The 20832-nt window shown below is 40.3% G+C and overlaps 1 long non-coding RNA gene across 1 annotated transcript in view; it reads left to right on the top strand.

Moving 5' to 3' along the window:
* Positions 1-4875: 4875 nt before the first annotated feature.
* The window catches only part of LOC144542307 (uncharacterized), a 20697-nt gene continuing 4740 nt past the window's right edge, over positions 4876-20832 (top strand). The window contains exons 1-2 of the long non-coding RNA XR_013507159.1: positions 4876-4949; positions 17422-17520. This is a non-coding gene — a long non-coding RNA (uncharacterized LOC144542307). The remainder of the gene's footprint in view (positions 4950-17421; positions 17521-20832) is intronic.

Raw genomic sequence — 20832 nt, 5'->3', positions numbered from 1 at the left:
TAAATTATCATGAATTAGTAACTTCCGTCACACCGGCGTTACCGCTAGGTGGCGCTTGGGGGTAAGACTACATTATATCTACTCAAGTTCTGTGCTAACAAAGCTATGACTGATGCACAGCATGGGACATGTAGTACAGCTAAACCTGAGAATCAAGGTGGCTTAAAGATTGGATAACCAATACTGGGCCAACACGTACTTAAAATGGGTACCAAGCATGCACTTGTACACTAAATCACCCTGAACAGTCTGGGTTACTTTGGACAGATAATTATACTAATTTCCATTTCCCATTCCATTTTCTCCAATTCAGTTCAGTTATCAGAGAGCTAGAGAACAGGTGCATTCCCCACATTTCTCCACATTTCTAATATTTTAAATTGATAATATTTCCTAATATTAATTTGAGAAAGTTAAAGTATTTACTTACCGTCATCAATATGATCAGATTCCTTGAGGTTCTGTAGAAAAAGTCTTGAGGATTCGATTTCTGCAGTGTTGAGGTTCGCTGTGAGTCTCAGTAGCCATATGACCGACCGAAGCCTCAACGCTGGTATTTATTGGCGAATCCATGGAATGTTCAGCTTCATGTGTCATTGTGACTTCATAAGGCTCACCTCTGGAGTCTGCCTGTACAGATGAGCGCCTGTGTATTCCTGTGCAGAGCAGCTCATTGTGAGGTCATTCTGACAGTAAGCATCAAGTGGAACCAATAACTAAAGTCCTCAATTTCATCTTCAGTAACATTGAATTATAAATTTAACTATCTCTATAGTCATGATTCATGACTCAGATTCATGAATAACTACTGAAAAAGAAATAGGGGCCACATCAGGGTCTGCAGCAGATCCTACAGTGCATCAGAGACTTTTCAGTTGTATCTTGCTTTTGCATGTTGGCTCAAAACTCAAATGCATGTTTTAAAGAGTAATTGATCTACAACTGGCTATTAATACTGACATTAACTTGAAGTGTCAAGGTAGCCCAAATTGCCTTATCAATGCCACAGCTGGCAGATGGTTGGAAAAAGCCACAGTTTTAAGAGCAATCAAGCTCTGAAAACAATGAAGACACGTCCCAAAACTGAATAAGTCACCAAAACAGCAGATTCTGTCACACTGACCAAAGAAAACACTAAGAGCAGCGGTCAATACTGCAGTGAGCCTTTGTGTTATATGGATCTTTGGTTGCTAGTATAAAATATGCATAGGCTACTGTAGATAATTTGCTTATTTTACTTTTGCTTGTAAAACAGCATGGGACCTCTTGTTTTACTATGTACTATACTGGAAGAAAGGATGATACACAATAGAAATACTGCAAATACTACAGAAAAGGCTTCCAAGTATTTCACTTTTTCACATTCTACAGTGGATCCATCCTTTTTTTTTGCATAATTACTAGATACACAAAATAAAATAGTTATACAAACAAAAATTCCAATACTGTAATAGGCAATACGTTCGCAACTCTGTAACCAATGCGGACACACGAGAGAGAGAGAGAGAGAGAGAGAGAGAGAGAGAGAGAGAGAGAGAGAGAGAGAGAGATATGCTGTAGTGTTTTCTATCAAATTTGCCCATTTTACCCGTTCCATTATTGTGTTAGTCTCACTTTCATCCCTATGGGAACTACAGAACAAATCACGGTCCATTTTGACTCATTAAGGAACGCAACATCTTGCTCTTCATTAGTGATGATTCCATATCACACGGGACGGTGACCGCCTGCCGGGAGCTGACAACAAGTTAGTTACTTAGCACACGTAGCATTAGCTCAGCCAGCAGCCTAACCAGCCTGTCTCAGTTAGCCTCTGTCTGCTAATGTTGCTTGATAAACTCACCTTTCTTAGAAAAGAAAGAGGTGATGAGCTGCTCCCTGCTCTGCTCCTGCCCTCCTCCTCCTTCCTCTCTTTTCTTTTCTGACTTCCAGATTTATGTTTTTACCTGACATGCCGTCTGACCCGCGGTCCGACCCCGACTTCACTTCTGCCTTCTATCAGTTTCTGAACACGCAGCAGAGGATCGATTGGATGGATTGGAAAATTAAAACTACTTCATCACATATTGTATACTTTGTGGGTTTATTATTTTTAATTCGGAAGTATCAAATGCTTTTGCAGGATCTATAGAATACATTCATTCATACATCTTTCTGGAATTGTTGTGAGCCCTCTCCAGCTGTGGGCCCCTAGAATCGTCTCCACCTTTCACCCCACTAGCGATGGCGCGGGTTACAATTACCACAAATTGTCTTATTGTCTATGTCTTATACACGTTAGACACATATGCATTATCAATTTAACAAAAGAATGAGCTTAAATCAACAATATTCTCAAAGTGTTCTGAACATAACCTACCGCTCGCAAAGCCAAATCAAACTGGGAAGGTGCGTCATTCTCTTACAGCGGTGCAAAACCATCCTGTCCAATGACAGAACACCTTACTGAAGAACACATCTGGCACAGTGGCAAGTGGAGGTTTTATTAACCCTGTGACACATCGACCCACAAGCAGCTCGTTTACTGGACGGAGTTTTGGTGACCTGTCATCCGGCCAGGTTAGAGATTTTGACAAAGAAACTCGATTACATTCCCTATGAGAACAAGCTGTCCGGGGTTAATTTTGTTCTACTAGAGTTTCCAAGCATGAAGAACTGCTGGCTATCAGGTGTCAATATCTGTCTCCTTATACCCATAATGCCTTGCATTTTGGGGTGGTTTCTTGTCATTGGTTGGATTGCGTTCTCACTCCTAAAAAAACGCACCGCAGTTCTCTTGTTCCTTGTTAAAATATAGTGAAGTACAATACTTAAGTAAAAACAGACTTAAGTAAAAGTTAAATTACTATCTTTAATAAATACTGAAAGAAAAGGACAATACACAAAAAGTCACTAAATTACAGTAACAAGAGTAAATGTACTTCATTACTTCCACCCTTGACTGTATCCTCTCCTCACCCCTCTCTCTCTCTCTCTCTCTCTCTCTCTCTCTCTCTCTCTCCTTCTATCCACTCCTCTCTTTATCCCATCTCTCTCCCGTCATTCCTCCCTCCCTCCCTCCTCCTGTTTCCATCTGTGGTGCAATATTTCGTCTCAAAAGGTCAAGAATGGGGGTGATGAGTGTGAAAGAGAGGGAGGGGTGGGGATAGAGCAACAGAGAGAGGTATAGGGAAGGAGAGAGAGAGAGAGAGAGAGAGAGAGAGAGAGAAATGGAAATGTTTCAGGATGTAAAGTCAGTGTCAGTCCCTCAGAATCAAAGAGCGAGGGCTTCTTTCTAGAGCCGCCATTTTGCACCGAGAGACGTTCAACAATCATACAGGGAGAAATCCATCGTAGAAGAGGAGAGAGACCAGTTTCTCCACCCACAGGAGCAGGAGAGAGACCAGAATGCACTGCAGCAGAGAGACAGGTTGGGGTTTGAATGAGGGGCGACTCTCACTTTTTCTCAACTGGAAAATCTCTCGCTCTCTTGCCCTTACTATGCTGTCACTATCTCTATCAATATTGTTCTCTCTCTCTCCACCTACATATAACCCACAGCTGAATGCAACAAGTTCAGGCTCATTCTCTTGGGGTTGTTGAAAGGCATTCTGGGAAATGTAGGAAATCACTAACTGAAGTAGAAGTAGATGAGGCAGGTTGAGGGAAAGTGGGTTCATCAAAAATGCAAATCACAACACTTCATCACAAAATAACTCCTGGAATGCATTGAACATCAGATTGATAATATAAAACATAGTAAGACTTTATATATATATATATATATATGTATATATATATATATATATATATATATATACATATATATATAAGATGCACGTCTGCACAAGTTTGATGGCCACAGGAAGTCATTCCTGCCTGTGGCCATCAAACTTTTCAACTCCTCCCTCAGAGTGTCAGACACTCTGAGTCAATTGACTGGACCTTGGACTTATTTCACCCCTGTCAGCAGCTTAATAACCCCATAATTTATAACTTATAAACTTATAACTTATATAACTTTTAAACTGTGTAATACTGATTCCGGTAATAATTTTGTGCAATAATTTAAAACAAAGGGGAAGGAAAAAAGCAGGAGTGAAAGGCCCAGGTCAGGGATTTCCTCCTAATCCTCCTCCCCCACACTCACCACAAATTTCTTATTTTTCTTATTTCTATATTATTGTTGTTGTAGTATAATGCACATACGGTACTTTACATATTTTTATTTTATTGTAGTATAATGCACATATTCTACATATTTTTATATTTATTTTCTTATTTCTATTTTTCTTATAATTTCTCTATGCCTATATATATTTCTGTGAGCAACTGCACCGAAACCCAATTTCCCCTCGGGGATCAATAAAGTATTTCTGATTCTGATTCTGATTCTGACATATATTTAGACTGTTTTGCAGTTCTGCTGCCTGATTTTTCCCCTGTAAATACAGATCTAAAGAAGAGATGGAGGTGGAAAGGTATAGGGAGAAAACAGAGAAGGGTTGTGTGACAAGAAGAATGAGAAAGAGAGAGGGAGGAGGGAGAGAGAGAGGGAAAGGAGAGAGCGAGAGGAGGGAGAGGGAGGGTGGGAAGGGAGGGCTGCCTCCTTAGCTAATAAAGCTTCAGTGTGGTGTGTGAGTGTGTGTGAGTGTGTGTGAGCTGCAGAGAGGACCAGACACACTCCTCTGCCGACAGAACACCGCTCACTGTCCGGCCTCCTGACGCTCCACCATCCCTCCATCTCACAATCTCTCTATCCCTCCATCCGTCCGTTTGGCTCTTCATCTTTCCATCCTGCTTCCATCTTTCCGTCAGTTTTCGGCACTCCTCATCCCTCCACCCACCTGCAGCTCTTGGTTCCGGTCCAAAATATTTTCCTGGATTTATTTGATTGTCAGGATCTGGTTCGGTGGAAACCTCAAAGAGTCGCACGCATCTGAACAGACTGACTACCAAACACTTTAAAGGTGAGGCTTTTTAAAACTTCCTCTCCTGCTTTCTTGCTTTCTTTCTTGCTTCATTGTAACGTTAAAGACAGTGATGCCTAAGAAAACTTTCTGTGTTGATCCCATGGGAGCGTCTAGTTGCCAGTAAACATTTGAATAGATTCACATCTCACTTGTTGCTGGGGGAGTTGCTCCAGCACAGCGCCTAAAAAACAGTCTGTACAACTTCCAAAATAAGACTTCCTTGTTCTCTTATTGCATGGAAAGACTTGGTTTGACTGCAAAAAGCAGACTGGATATCAGTGTCAAGAATCCTGCTCTGTGTAAAAAGTATGTTCAGAGAGTTTGCAGGGAAGTTATGTGATTATGTTTTTTTTCCTTTCTAGAAACTGATATGATCTATGAAGAATGTAGTTTCAAAATGAGATATATACCATTTTTTAAAAAGTGACACTCGTTTGTTAACAAAATGACAAAACTTTTCCAGACTGGATCCTCTAGATTTGAGAGATATTGATATATAAACTTCACGCAATACCATTTTTAATCCAAAATGGATGTATAGTACCTTACGACAACACCCTTCACATACACACAAACACACACACATATGCTTTGTAAACAGCTCTCATGTGTGTCCCATATTTCTTGCTCCTAAATTTAGGCTGCTGACAACAAACCAAAACACACCATAACAACCATCCATTTTTAAAGTAATACAATTCTATCTAAGTAAGCTAAATTAGTCAAACACAGTCAATTAGCTATGGACATATGAGCGATTAAATGAATGTAATGAATAATGTCAAAGCATAAGGCTGGTTTTGGTTTTGACATTTGGGCGTCATATGAGAGTCTTGATCGTTTGTCCTTTGGCTGTTTGGCTTGTGTAGGGAAACTGTTGGCTCTGCTCTGCTGAACTGCTGCAGTTATATCAGTTACAGGCACTGACCCACCGCAGGCTGCAGGGTGTCAGTCATAATACTCATAATACTTATTTACTCCGGACCCTGTGTGGAAGAGCTGGCCTGGATTCAAAGCTCTATCTGATGACTTTTTTTGTGATAAAACATTCACTTTAATTGCTTTTAGTGTTACAGTTTGTCTTTCCAAGCTCCAATAAAACCTTCAGTGCAATATGAGACTCTGAACAGTCGATTCTGAGCGGCGGTGAGCTGAACATCCAGGTACTATGTTATTATCTGTGATGATAAAGGAGTTGGATGGTCTATCTAAACATGGTGAAAGCATCAAAACGCACGGTCGCCAACTAAATCCACTCAATCCATATTAGAAAAGCGAGCCTCTAAACGAGCCGTTTGGACTTCCGTAACTTTGTGGCGTCACAAAGGTTCGCTCATTAGCATTTTTGTAAGAAATAATAGACTAACAAAGTGTTTTTTTCAAAGCGGTTGAGCGGTTGTCATTGTTTATTACCGGAGAGTTTTCCCTACCTGTAGCCGCCGGGCCGCTCTTGAAACGGTTAGCCAATCAGAACAGAGGGGTCGTTAATATTAATGAGCCTTAAAGACACAGCGACAGAAACAGCCTGTTCTTGGAGTGTTTTTGGTACAGGACACCACACAAACAGCTTTAAATGGACCTCAAGACATAAAATAAAACACTGAAGAATATGGGACCTTTAACGTTAGTTTTTTGGGTGAGCTGTGTGTTAAGGGTCATGAGTCAAAAAGGTTGCGAGCCAATGGTCTAAACAAGGAGGAACCACATGGAATCAGAGTCTCCCTTATGAAATGATTATTTGTGCCACATCTCTGATCTGTTCAGTGCCATCGGGCGATAACACATTTTCCCTGTTGAAAGTAGACAGCTGTGAAACGATCGTATCTGTGACGCAAAGGGTTTAAAACCAGATTTTCTGTTCTTGTGTATAAATGAAGTCTTGGTTATCATGTAGGTCAGTGGGTCTTGTTGATCTGTTCAGGTTTCACAGCAGCAGAGGGAAAGGGAAATGCTTATCGTTTGACATGATAAAGTACTACAGCATACAAAAGGATACCTCGACATTTTAAAGACTTTTTGGGCTGATTTTATGATTTCGCTAGCGCTTCTAGTCTAGATTCAAGACGAAAGGATATCTATCTATCTATCTATCTATCTATCTATCTACCTGTCTATCGGAAATGTTTTATAGCCCGTGGGTTTTGTTTATGATTTTCAGAACCACTGATCTAAAGTAGCAGTTGAAAAGACTTTCTCTGAGGTCACAGCATTTTAGATGAGGTTGTTTAAAAAGGTTGTTTGCCTCACAGATCCATCCAGTAGATTTATTCCAGTTCGGAGGTTTGGCCATGTTACAAACTCAGTGTTATAATAACCACTCGCTCATAAATTTCCTCCCTTTGGGAAGTGAGAAAACTGAATCGATTCACTTCTGCTGTTGGGAAGAATGAATGGCCTCTTTTACTCCACAGCACTCCTGGCTTCAAGAGTCCAGATTTATCTGAATCGTTTTGCCTGCTAGGCGTCTTATCACTTTTGGCCATAATTACAGAGTAAACACTGTGGAGTGTAGCGCCAGGTTACAGTATGTACTGCATGCTGCTATCAGAGAGTTCAGACTGAGAGCGATGCTTGTTTTTATCACCAATCAGAGAATGTCATTATAAAACTCCCCCAGTTTGTAATTATCCTATACAGAACAGGATTAGGGCCACGTGAAAAAATTGTTTGAGTTCTTATATTAACCTCAGAATTCTTAGAATAAAGTCATAATTCTGAAATTAAAATCAGAATTCTGAGAATAAAGTCAGAATTCTGAGATTAAAATCAGAATTCTGAGAATAAAGTCAGAATTCTGAAATTAAAGGCAGAATTCTGAGATTAAAATCAGAATTCTGAAATTAAAGGCAGAATTCTGAAATTAAAGGCAGAATTCTGAGATTAAAATCAAAATTCTGAAATTAAAGGCAGAATTCTGAAATTAAAGGCAGAATTCTGAGATTAAAATCAGAATTCTGAAATTAAAGGCAGAATTCTGAGATTAAAATCAGAATTCTGAGATGCTGACTATTCTTGCAATTCTGACCTTAATCTCAGAATTCTGACTATTCTCAGATTTCTGAGATTAATCTCAGAACTCAACTACATTTTTCACATGTAATGTAATGTAATGCCGTAATCCTCTTCCATAATCCTACATTAGAATTGGAAACTTTGAATGCGGGAGCAGCAGCAGCAGTGTTGCATGCAGCTGATGCAGTAAAAAGAGAGACTTGAAGAGACTTCTGTGATGGCTTCATATCTCTGTTATGTAAAGTGATAAGACATCCACTGCTGGAGGAAAAGACTATTGCATAGCAGAAGGCATTGTGCAGGACAAGAAGTGTTAGAAAGATCTTGTGCAGGCCAGGCACAGTGTTGAGGCTGACGCAGCAGAAGGTGCAGTGACCTCTGAGCTCGGGGGATTTATGATATTTTGATAAACTCTCTGCCTTGTAAGACCTTTTCTCTCTGCCTCTGCTGACACCGCAGATCTCCTTGGATTAATGGAGCCTTGTTGTTTCACGGGACAAAGTCTGCTCTTATATAAGATTCCTATTAACAAGGGAGTCCTGTTTGTCTAAATCACAAAATGGGGCCGCGACAGAGAAGAGCGTCCCATCATCCTCACTAATTGAGACGCTGGTAGATTCTCCCTGTTCGCCCCAAATGAGTTCTGGTGTCGGGTGACGAATCAAAACGTAAGTGTGAAATATTAAAAAAAATCTCCTAAACAGCAGCAAGCGAGCGCTCCGTCCAGAGAAAACTGAATGGACTCACCAGCGTTAGATCTTTTGCTCTCTCGTCTCTTTGGTTTCCTTTGGTATAAAGCATCACAGACCGGCCGGGGTGGGAGACTTGTACTGACATCAGGTTATATGATTTCTAGTTAAATTCAGATTTTTCAAACGGTTACCTCTTGCTGCCATTTGTGGCCACAAACATGCAAAGTTGCCTAGTGCAGCTTTAAAGCATTTCTTCAAAAAAATCATGGGTTTAAATCCAGCTGATATCACACACACACCCCCTCTCTCTCTCCTCCATCTTCTTTGCGCTCTATGAACCAGTAGAGTACAGTATCCAGTAGAATAGAAATGCCATGAACATAATCCAGTAAGATTATGCTTAACATTATATCTAGGATAAGAATTGTGTGTTCTGTGCAAAGCAGTGCAACTTTCTCCTCACTGGTCGGACTCTGAATTGAGGCTGGTGAAGTGGATTAGAGATAGAAGCCAAGCTGCACCGCCAGGCAGAGAGAGGAGGCTTTTGTTCAACAGCAAAGACCATAAACAGGGTTATATAGCAGGGGTATGTCTGTGGGAGAGCTTGTGTGTGTGTGTGTTTGATGTGTGCTGGAATGTCACAGATCAGTGCTGAGTTGCACTCTTGTCTCGTTGTTTTGGTTGATTTCTGCAAAATTGTTTTACTTGTCAAAGAAATATCAGATTTTAAGAGGCAATATGGGATTAAATGACTTGATTAAAGAAAATAATCGGTGACATTTTCATCTTAAATGTTGTTTTTCCTACTGTTTCCTTCCTACTTTTCCTACTAAGCTTTTCCACTGTCTGTTCTAAACAGCCGGTGTCTGGTAGCTCTTTCCTGGGAAAAATCCTCTGCTGCACAGGAAGTGATGCGTTTTACGTTTCCGGTTTGTTTGGAATAAACAGAAGAAGAAGAACTGGGTAGTTAGCATGAGCAGCGATAGCCACCATGGCTGAACGGACAAAGAAAAGAGAAACTCAAACTGCATCAACAGAAAATCCAAGCTCCGCCCACACTGTTTGATTGACAGGTGATCTCTGGGAGGTGCAGTGCAGAAACACCACAGACATGAGGCTGAGGGACAAAGATGGAGACGAGATAAAAGAAACTTCTTGCAGATTGTCACTTTAAATGAAAGATGGACGTTTTTTTGCCCTGCAGTGAGAACAGAGAGATCCAGCAGTTGCATAATTGTGACCTCTTCCATGGATCTAGGTCAAATCGGAGCTAAAAGTATCTGTGTGTCTGCTGACCTTTTGACTTGGATGCAAGTTAACACTCTGGCACAAATACAAGCAACTGCTGTGCTGCATGACGCACATAACTGCACCGTCATCCCCACAGTGGAATCTGCAGACTCGGTGTCGATTTCCTCGGTACTTTGTGCTGAAATCTGCATAGTTGTGATTTGGCTCGTTGCCTCTCAGGTTCGGGCCGGTTAACTGGTTTACCAAACTGTGGGATGGGACTCAAAATGGGTCACAAGCTAATTCCAGGTGGGTCCTTACATGGCAAGAATAGATTAGTGTGTTTATCAGTGTAGCATCCAGAGTGAGAGACTAAATAAGTACTTTGACAGATCTTTCTTTCTTTCTGTCAGAGGTGGAGACTCGAGTCACGTGACTTGGACTCGAGTTTTAATTGCTTGGGACTTGACTTGATGCATGAAGAGAAGACTTGAGACTGGACTTGACTTGGGTTCTGGTGACTTGGGACTTGACTCTGACTTGTACTTTGATGACTTGAAAAGGTTTCTAAAGTCTTGACTTGAGATCTTGTGTTTGTGTAAATGACTTAGATTGAAAGTGATGAGATTTGTTCCAGCAGACGACTGAATTTAAATTCTGTTTTCTGAATTTGTATGGAATGATTGAATTTATTGAAGTTGAAACTGATTATAGAAATCAAACTCATGATGCTCTTACCAAGTTTTTATCCTATTAAAACCAGATTGCATTGAAAAGTCCTAGATATTTAGTTTTCTTTAAGATATTAAATTGATACTGGACTCTTGATTTGTTCTGACTTGACTTGCTGTTCTACATTTAGACTTGAGACTTGACTTGAGACTTGTGCCTCAAGACTTGAGGCTGACTGACTTTCTTTCTTTCTTTCTTTCTTTCTTTCTTTCTTTCTCTTTCTTTCTCCATTTAAATTACATTTCAGACACATGGCTGATGCTCTTATTCAGAGCTACAGATAAATGCAACAGTAGAATCCGCTTAAATTCCCAACATTACTACACTGTATTTTTCCTTTCTTCCCTTCTTCCTTCATTTCTTCCTTGGCCTAGACCTATAGAGTTGAAGTCGGACTCTGCATGTATGTGTGAGAGAGAGATGGAGAGATGAACTGGAGGAAAAGGGAGAGAGAGAGAGAGAGAGAGAGACATACGGACACATAGAGGGGATTAGGGGGAAACAGAGAAAGTGAGGCTCTGCAGACTCTATAGGAGGTGAAGCAGCAGTGGGCTGCAGCAGTGACCTTTCCCACACATTACACTGAAAGCCGCTCTTATATAAGCTGTGTTTAGGTTGCCGTTACACAACTCAGCAGACAAAGAAATTAATGGGTGAATAAAAGATCGTCACGTAAGAAATGGCTCAGGCCCAGACCCTGTTTTGTGTTGACTCAGCTTTGTTGGTGTTCTGCTGGGTAAATGCTGCACAGCTGGATATTTGGCTGCAGCTGAAAGTCCCAGTTCTGATTTTTTTTTACCCACATGTGACTCAGATCTGATGTTTTCTAATCAGTGTGAAGCTGCATGAAGTCACACTTTATCAATTCCAATCTGGACCACATGGAGATGCAGGACAAAATCCGATCCTGAGGCATGCAACCTACATGCTGTTCGTATTTAAACGCTCAAATCGTAATTTGCCGGCGTTACCATGGCAATAAGTAACCCCTTACATCATTCACTGCAGTCAGGGGTGGCAGCAAGTAGAGCAGATAAGGCAGGGGTCTCAAACCATGTGCCATGGAGGTTTTCGTTCCAACCAAAGACTACATCAGGTGATTTCACTGATTAGCACACCTTCAACCAGAGAGGAAGAACTGATCAGTGAAATCACCTGCTGTAGTCTTTGGCTGGAATGAACACCTACAGACTCTCTGTGGTTTGAGACCAGTGAGATAAGGCAAAGGCTACTGTCTTTGCAATTTTCCTCCTTCTTGCCCACACCATCTGATGAAGTCTTCGCCGACTTACATGAAAGCCACAAAGGCCCATATTCATAGTATTCTGTTCCATCACCACACAGCCATCCTGCTAGGAAAATAACAGGTGATTATAATCAAATGACAGCCACAGCCAATGAGCTGTGTATGTGGTAAAGCACTATATTGGCAGGAAATGCATGTGGCATCATGAGAATACTGGAGTTCCTGCGTGTCAGCTAAAAGACGAGCTGCATAGAGAGTCGTAGAAGTGAAGGTACAAAAACACACGCGGCATCTTGTTGTTGTTACTCTGTGCATGTGTCTTTCCAACAGATATGTGTTACATCCCAGAGTAGATATGATCAGTCATCCAAAAACATCATAGGCTACATGAGCAGCAATTTGAAATTGAACATGAAGGCCTGCGGTGCGAACGCAGCCTTTGTCAATGTGTAATCTGTGTGTGTCATCAACATTGGCGCTACAGTGGTGGATATTCACTGCACATTGCACAGCTAAGCTTTATATAACACAACTCAGCAGCCAGCAATATTGATGAGTGAGAAAATTTCCCTCGGGTCTGTTGGTTGGAAATTCCAATCAGCATCAGCATGTGAGGGAAGGTTAACTACATATGAAATACCACACAGGCTCAGCTGTGGAACTAAACACTCCATCCTTCATGCTGCTGACATCCAGACACCCTCTTCTTTATCTGGGCTAGCAGTGCTGAACAGATGCTTGGAGGAAGCGTGGCCGTGCCTCTTGTTTCTAAACCAGTACCAGAAGCCCATTTGAAGTGCTGCACTTTCTTTTAAAGTTGAATTATTTATTTGAACAGTACATTCAAATAATGATAAAAAAAAAGAAGCCAATGCTGCAAAGAGATGTTCCCAGTGGACAGGCTAACCTACAGTAGCTTTAGCAGTTTTGCCTTGGGCTACAGAAAGTTTTCAGGTGACATAATGCAGCTTCTGGCGGCCATATTGGAGGACCAGAACTCAACAGACATGGTTAATTTATGTGGGAACTGATAATTTCAACACTGATACTTCTGATCAATTTTGTGTTTAGATGGCATCTTATTAGCTAGCTAACCATTAGTAGAAGCTAGCATTAGCATTTTACATTAACATTGGCGTCTTTGCTAAATGAGCCTGCTGGCTAGTTAGCTAGCTAACAGTTTGTTCAGGTTAACTGAGCTGACTCTTCTCAAGCTACAACTCAGAGTGTTTTGGAGTAGAGACTAGGGCTAAAGACAAGACAGTTTACTGTGTCACAGTAACCTACATTTGGAAACAAATCCACCTTATCTCTTCACATTTACTCATAGCCTTGGCTAACATTACTGAATTGGTATTCCACACCACAACAATCTTTTCAGGTAGCCTATCTCTCTTTTTCTTGCTCAGTTGTTATATTTAGACATTATTTGCACAAATCCAGTTCTCTAATGGAGCTCCATGATGGCACCACATGTGGTTGCTGGGAGATTTCTGACACAACTGCAAAGCCTCTATCAAATGTGCGATGGTGTGAATAATGCCTCGTTCTTACCTGTTTTTCTGAAACTATAGATCCAAAATGTGAGGTTTTCTGGCAGATCACCAGAAGTGCTGCAATAGCCTATGTTTTAATGAGAAAAAATATAAAATGTGTGTATAATGTCCTGCAGAATGAACATAAAGGAAAACCAAAAGAGCATCCTGTCACTACCATGGAGTCTGGGTCACTACCTGACTGACATTAGTGTGTCAGTATCACAATCAGTGATATCAATCAATTTCATTAAATTCACAGGACTTTGTCTTGGTGGATAGATTACATATCACTATACAAACACACATTCAGCGTTCAGCTTGTGTGCATTCGGGCAGCATGAGATATGCCTGGCACTAGGGGGCACGCCAACATAGGGTTTCCTAAACTGTGGATTGGGGTCCAAAATAGGTCTTGATGTAAGGGAAAATCCCCTTGATTAAATCTGCAGCTTTTGAGGAGTTTAAGTCTTATTTTCAGGATGATGCCTCTGTATTTTTGAAACTTGATACTGAGTTTTGAATGATCTTCCTGGTCCCTCAGGTCATAACATTTACTCAACCCATGAAGAACCATGTTATTTATCTAATTTAGCAAGCGCAAACTCCTCAGGCCCTGCAGCTGCATGCAGTATATGACAATTAATTAACATTTAGATTAACATTTTAAATACATTTACCTTTTAGCGAGAGTGGAAGCAAGTACATTTACTCACATTAGTGTAATTGAGTAGCTTTTTCGTGTACTTTTTGTGTGCTTTTTTGTGTACTTTTGTGTACTCAGTAAGTCAGTAATTTAATTGTTACTTAAATACGTTTTCACTTAAGTATTATACTTCACTAGATTTTAAATCCCATCCATCACAGAACAGATTGTGTCTCTCCATCAGCAACAGAAACTGGATCGACGTAAACTGACAAACTGTGGATCCGTTCACAGTGAGAAGAGGAATCTGACTTTACTTTGTTTCTGCACTTTATTTTGTAATTTCTAATGTTTCCAGTGAAAAGAATCTAGTTTGACCTCTGACCTCTTTCCTTTTAGAATCACATGGAAAAGATCACAGCTAACAACGTTCTCTGTTCTAAAGAGGAACTCAGGAACTTTTACTCTGACGACATTTTAAATGAGACACTTTACTTTTATCAGCAAAGTAACAATACGTACTTCTACTTGACTAGGACATCTAGTACTTTCCACCACTGCCTTTTAGGTATTTAGCTGATGCTTTCATCCAGAGCGACAAAGAACGAGATGGAAATCAGCAAAACTGGAGTGGCAAGGTTTTCTCCTGGAACAGCACCGTGATCCCTGGACGAACCGTATGGGTCAGGAAAACAAGACAAACCTCTTCCATGAAGCCATCAGCAGACGGTGCCCAGTTTTACATTTCGACAGCAGAACAAATATTTTGAGAGTTTCTGTCGCCCAGAAAAAGCTACTTTTATCTAAAGCTAACAGGGCTGGGTGATAGTCCCGCCGACTGAACGAGGACAGGCGTGAGCACACACACACACACACACACACACACACACAGTCCTTGAGTTGTTGACTGGAGGTTTTGGGGGACACGTGACATCATACCATATCCAGTGTTGACAGCTCATCACCAGCCTACCTGCCAAAAATCCCCCACAGAATCTGAGGATCTGCTGAAATCCAAACAAAATGATGTATTTGCTGACCCACATTGTTCCACACAGGCAATCTAATGTTGTAAATATGGACCACAAACACACATCTAAGAGGATTTTCCCTTTGTGAGTTTGGAATTATAAGGAATTATCAGTTATTATCAGTTCCTAGATATTGAATGTCAAACATTTGACATACCAGCTGGTGAAACTGTTATGTTACATCTATCTCTTTAAATATTTAAAACCAAAAGGTTCTTAAAAATAGCATAAAGTAACATTCAAAGATCATGAATTTGTATGCATCTATCTATCTATCTATCTATCTATCTATCTATCTATCTATCTATCTATCTATTTATCTATCTATCTATCTATCATCCCATGTCAATATTTCACAGACTAAATGCTGAAAATTATGCATATAGTTAGTATTGGAATACATTTGGGGTGAGAAAGTTGTACAACCTTTGAGCTTATTAAAACCTTTAAAAACCCATTGGATAAACTCTAAAATGCATGTTGGTCAATCTGAAAACAAGTTTTTTTTTTTCTTTTCTCAGTTACTGTTGACATTTGTTTGCTGGGAATCTTATCTGAGATCCTGTTTATTGTAAATATCTCAGTGATATGGTGGTGTTTGTTTCTGTCAGCGTTATCTGAAAGGATTGATTTCTGTGTTTACAGCATGTTAGTGTGTGTGTGTGTGTGTGTGTGTGTGTGTCTAACATGTCTATTGTATCGCCATTATCAGGTCCAGGTTTGATCAGTGTGAATCTGTAGTTAAGGAGAGCTGGAATATGGGCATGAACCAGAAAGACTCTCACTGTCAAATTTACCAGATGAAATAATATCACAATACATATGAAGACTTCTAATCCAGATTTGTTGACATCCACATGGAGAAAAAATCATTATCTGAAGCTCATCATTCAAATTCGAGTGTTAAATTTGGAGTTGAATTTCCTACTATTTCATTTTGGAACAAAACACGTCACATTACTGTAATAAAACAGTGAATCTTTTGCTACTACTGATAATGCATGAATCTGTTTTATTTACCTCTTTATGATGTATTGTATAGTATAAGGCAATTTAATTGAATCAAACCCACTCTAATATAATATAATATAATATAATATAATATAATCAAACCAGCTCTAATGTAAAGTAATGTGAGGTAATCTAATCGAATCTAATATAATCTAATTTAATCTAACCCACTCAAATCTAATCTAACCCACTCTAATGTAAAGTAATGTAATCTAATCTAATAATGATAGAATCAATGATTTTTAAGGTATTTCTGCTTAATTAGATATTGTGTTACAGTAGAAATACTAAAAAAAAAAGTTTTATTTATCAAAAACGAATCAAAACGTCAGAAATTAGGTGTGGGGTGTGGAAGTCTGTAAACCTGCTGATGGACGGGGCATCCAGGATTTCCATGGCAAAAACAGAGAAAATCGATGCAGACACACACACACACACACACACACATACACACACACACACACACACACACACACACAGCGTACCCAGTATCTTAAAATAGCAGCGTGTGTGTTCCAGGTGACAGGTTGAACAAACTGTCCCCTCGTTCAGCGGAATAAACCTTTTTCTCTGTTTGCTTTTTCCTTGTTTGGACATTCGACTCTGCTCACTATTTACTTTTCCTTCTTCACCTCTTTCTTTCCCCTCTGGTCTGGTTTCTCTCCCTCCCTCTGTTTTTTATTTATTTGTTTCTTTCCTTTATTGTGTTGATAGTGTCCAGTACTATGACGTCTTTATCCCTGGATATTCTGTTGCTGCAGTTTGAGTTTTTCTCTTTTCTTTGTCTGTTCAGCCATGGCGGCTATCGCTGCTCATGCTAACTACCCAGTTCTTCTTCTTCTGTTTATTCCAAACAAACCGGAACCGTAAAACGCATCACTTCCTGTGCGGCAGAGGATTTTTCCGAGGAAAGAGCTACCAGACACCGGCTGTTTAGAACAGACAGTGGAGAAGATTTCATCAACTGGATATAGGTTGGATCACTGTTGAGTTAGAGTAGCAAAACAGACATTTATTTATATGAAAATGTTGTGGATTATTACTTCAAAAACCCTTAAAATGACAATAAAAAAATGCAAGTGACGTTTAAAGCCTCATGAAGAAGCCAGAGTCTTCTTCCTTTCTTTCTTTCTTTCTTTCTTTCTTTAGACTGATGATTGTACTGATAATCATTGGTTTACAAGTCAAAGTAGGACTAATAATTGATTCCTGCCTATTGAAAAACATTTGAACTGGGTGATGATATCGCTGCAGTAGGAGATATGGTCCACTTGTCTTTCAACTGACTCTCTCTCTCTCTCTCTCTCTCTCTCTCTCTCTCTCTCTCTCTCCAGGAAGTTGACCCTGGAGGTCAGCGACCCCGCACATCCGACACGCCATGACCAGCGTCAACTCTCCCGCCTGTCTGCTCGCCCGAAACCACTTCTACAGAAGTACGACCACACACACACACACACACACACACACACACACACACACACACACACACACACACACACACACACACACACACACACACAGCCCTATTTTTAAACCTTGACATGAACTTATTAGTCAGAGAGAAGACAAATATTTGAATGGGAACAAAGGTGATGTCTCGCGTTTGTGTGTGTGTGTGTGTGTGTGTGTGTGTGTGTGCACGTGTATGGGTAGAGCCAGCCGGACAGTAGAACCGGTTTCTGAACCTCCGACTGTCGACCCGTCAGATGAACTCGTGTCCTCAAAATGAAATCTTAGGATCTCTTAGGACATACAGTCTCATTAAACACCAGTTTGCACCTGAACCATCTGTGACTCACATTCTAATGAAAGGTAAACAATCATTATGATCACAGTTGAGATCAGGTACTTTACCCCTTGCTATTGAAACTGGACGACACAATAAAACAGCAGAGGAAGAGCGACTGTGTTCACTCTGCGACTTAGATGAGACTGAAAATGAAATTCACTTTGTTTTATTGGCCTTTATATAATGATTTAAGAGTTAAGTTGTACGATAAACTAATTCATTGATATATTTCTGATGAAAGACTTGGATATCATGATAAAGACATGAATTTTCTGCTCAGTATGTCTCTAAGACTTGGGAAAGAAGGAAGGAATCTGCATTTACTCTGAATTTTGAATGAGATATTGGATACTGCAATACTGAAATTCATTCTTTGTAATGTAATTTGAAGGTGAATTGTAGATGTGTCTTGTAAGCCTATGTGGGCTGAGCATCAGTGTGGTGTATGGCACTATAATCAAATCAAATCAAAAACTACTTCAAAGGGAATGCCACACATTTCAAGAATTCACATACGTTCCTCCTCTGCCCCGGGACAGTTCAGTCAATACTCACCCTAGAAACCGGAGGACTGAGCCTTGAATGTGTGATGTCACTGCCATGTAAAATCAGGCTCTGCTCCATAGACAGTGAGGATTTTTGTGTGAGTTCTTGCACCCAAAATACATTTAAATTCTGGTTCATATCAGTTAGCAATGCTAGAATATGAACATCTTTCAACTTGGCATCTTGTGGCTCTACAAAGTCAAAGCCCAATTCATCCACTATGGAGCAGCCACTGATTTCACATCCCAGTGACATCACAAATTCAAGTGATTTCTCTCTGATTTCTAGTTTTAGGTTGGAGCGGTGCAAGATCACAGACACTGACTGAACAGACCTGGGGCAAAGAAATAACATTTTAATAACAAATGCATGTATTAGGGAGATTTTGATCAAGTATTACACAGGAATATTGTGTACTTTCTACTACTACTACTACTACTACTAATACTAATACTTTTCCATAGGTTAGTACACAGGTTAATACGCGGGAAGAAGGCCATTGTAAAGTGTTACCTTAAACGTATATAGTTGTTTGTCTGAAAGATTCAAACTATTATCCAGAGTGATTTACAAAGCAGAATTAGTTCACATTCATGTATGATCACAGCTGCGGGACGTCCTGACATGTCTGGAGAGCGGACACCAAACATAACAACATGATACACTCACAGTATCAGGAGGTTTTAACCTGGTTTCAGACCCTGGTTGATTAAAGCCTGCTGATGCTCTGATGTAGCGTGCTGTTATCACTGGTAACCGCTCTCCAGACGAGCCGCCACACGCCTCAGCTGTGATGATCCTTCTGTTTGAACCGCAGGACGAGGTGATGACATGTCGCTCTCACCTCTGAAAACTTTCCATGACAGTTAGCCAGCAGCGAAGAAGAACAGCAGCCAAATCTGAGACTTTTAGCCTCGTTCTTGGACCCTGGTTCATTAAAACTTACTGATATTCCTGACATTTTAGTGCTCCATTTTGCCTCCCAACCTCCCGTAAAACTTCAATTAATAACCCGGGCTTTTATTTGCTTCAAACACTGAACTCAACCGGCCTTTATTTGGGACAGGCCTTTAATTCCTAAAACTCTTGCTCAGCAAAGATGGGAAATACTATCAAATTGTTTATTTACCGGTAAACCAGTATGAATATTACTTGTATAAAAATTAGGCTATCGAATAACATATCAATTACGGATCATCCATTTGATCTCGCTCCGAGAGACAGCGCATCTAGGCCAACCTCATACACTGAGAGAGAGAGAGAGAGAGAGAGAGAGACGTATCAAAAGCTCTTTTACCATCTTCCTCGGACAGACGTTGAAGTTCAACTTTATTTTTTCACCATTCTCTCACTCTTGGGATCAACGGAGAAATGTCTTGTCTTGTTTTGTTCAGCAAATTTGACAACTGACAGCTTGAATTTCAGGTCGTACTTTTTTCTCTGTGCCGCCATGGCGATCAGCAAATGTGACTGACGTTTGAATGCAAGTAAAAAAAAAATAAACTGGCAACCGGCTTCTAATTGAGACCGGCCTTTATTTGTCAAAACGTGTAGCCACACCCGGCCAGTAAAAGGGACTCGGTGTCTAATTGGGACTCGGCTTTTAATTGAAGTTTTACGGGTATACACTTTTAATAAGGATCAATCATGTTCAAGCGTGCGCAGCGTTTGGTTTAAAGAAGCTACATGTGGCATTTTAAACATCAATATATCATTGTTCAATTAATTGTGTCACCTTGGTGTAATGACAGTAAACAAATGAGAGCATGGTGAGATGATTGGTCGCCTCTATCTCACACCAGTAGTATTGTTAGTGCTGGTGTTTCTCCACATTAAGACTACATTTCCCATAAACCCCATTGCTTCCTGCCTACAAGTCTACATGTAGCAGCTTTAATAGCAACGCAGCAACACAGGCTGATATAGAAGAGAAGAATAGAATATCTTTATTGTACAAGTACAACGAGATTAAGTTTGCGGCTCCCGTACACTCTAAAAAAAGGAGGCGTCATTTTCAACATGATGTGTTAAAGATGTGTTAATGTGTTAACTCAAAAACAAACTGGAAATATAAAAAGCATCACTTCCTGTGTTTTACCTGAAAGATTGTTAAAGTTCCTCGTTTCTTAACACACTCAGACGTCAGTGGAAAAATGTACTGACTCTGTTTTTTTAAAGCTGACTTTTTAGAAACAGGCTTCTGCTGTCAAAACACTGAGAGGAAAAAGCATCTTAGAGCTGAGGTGTGGGCTGGATCTGCTCAGAGTTATATTGTTACAGGAAGGAATTAGTGTAACGTGTGTACACACACACACACACACACACACACACACACTCGCACCCACACACACTGAGTAGACAGTCAGTAGACACACAACAGCACGCACTTCCTCCTTTTCTCTCTGTTTCA

The sequence above is a fragment of the Centroberyx gerrardi genome, chromosome 14 (genome assembly GCF_048128805.1).
Source record: "Centroberyx gerrardi isolate f3 chromosome 14, fCenGer3.hap1.cur.20231027, whole genome shotgun sequence".
Taxonomy (NCBI): domain Eukaryota; kingdom Metazoa; phylum Chordata; class Actinopteri; order Beryciformes; family Berycidae; genus Centroberyx; species Centroberyx gerrardi.
This window is presented reverse-complemented; position numbering and strand designations above follow the sequence as displayed.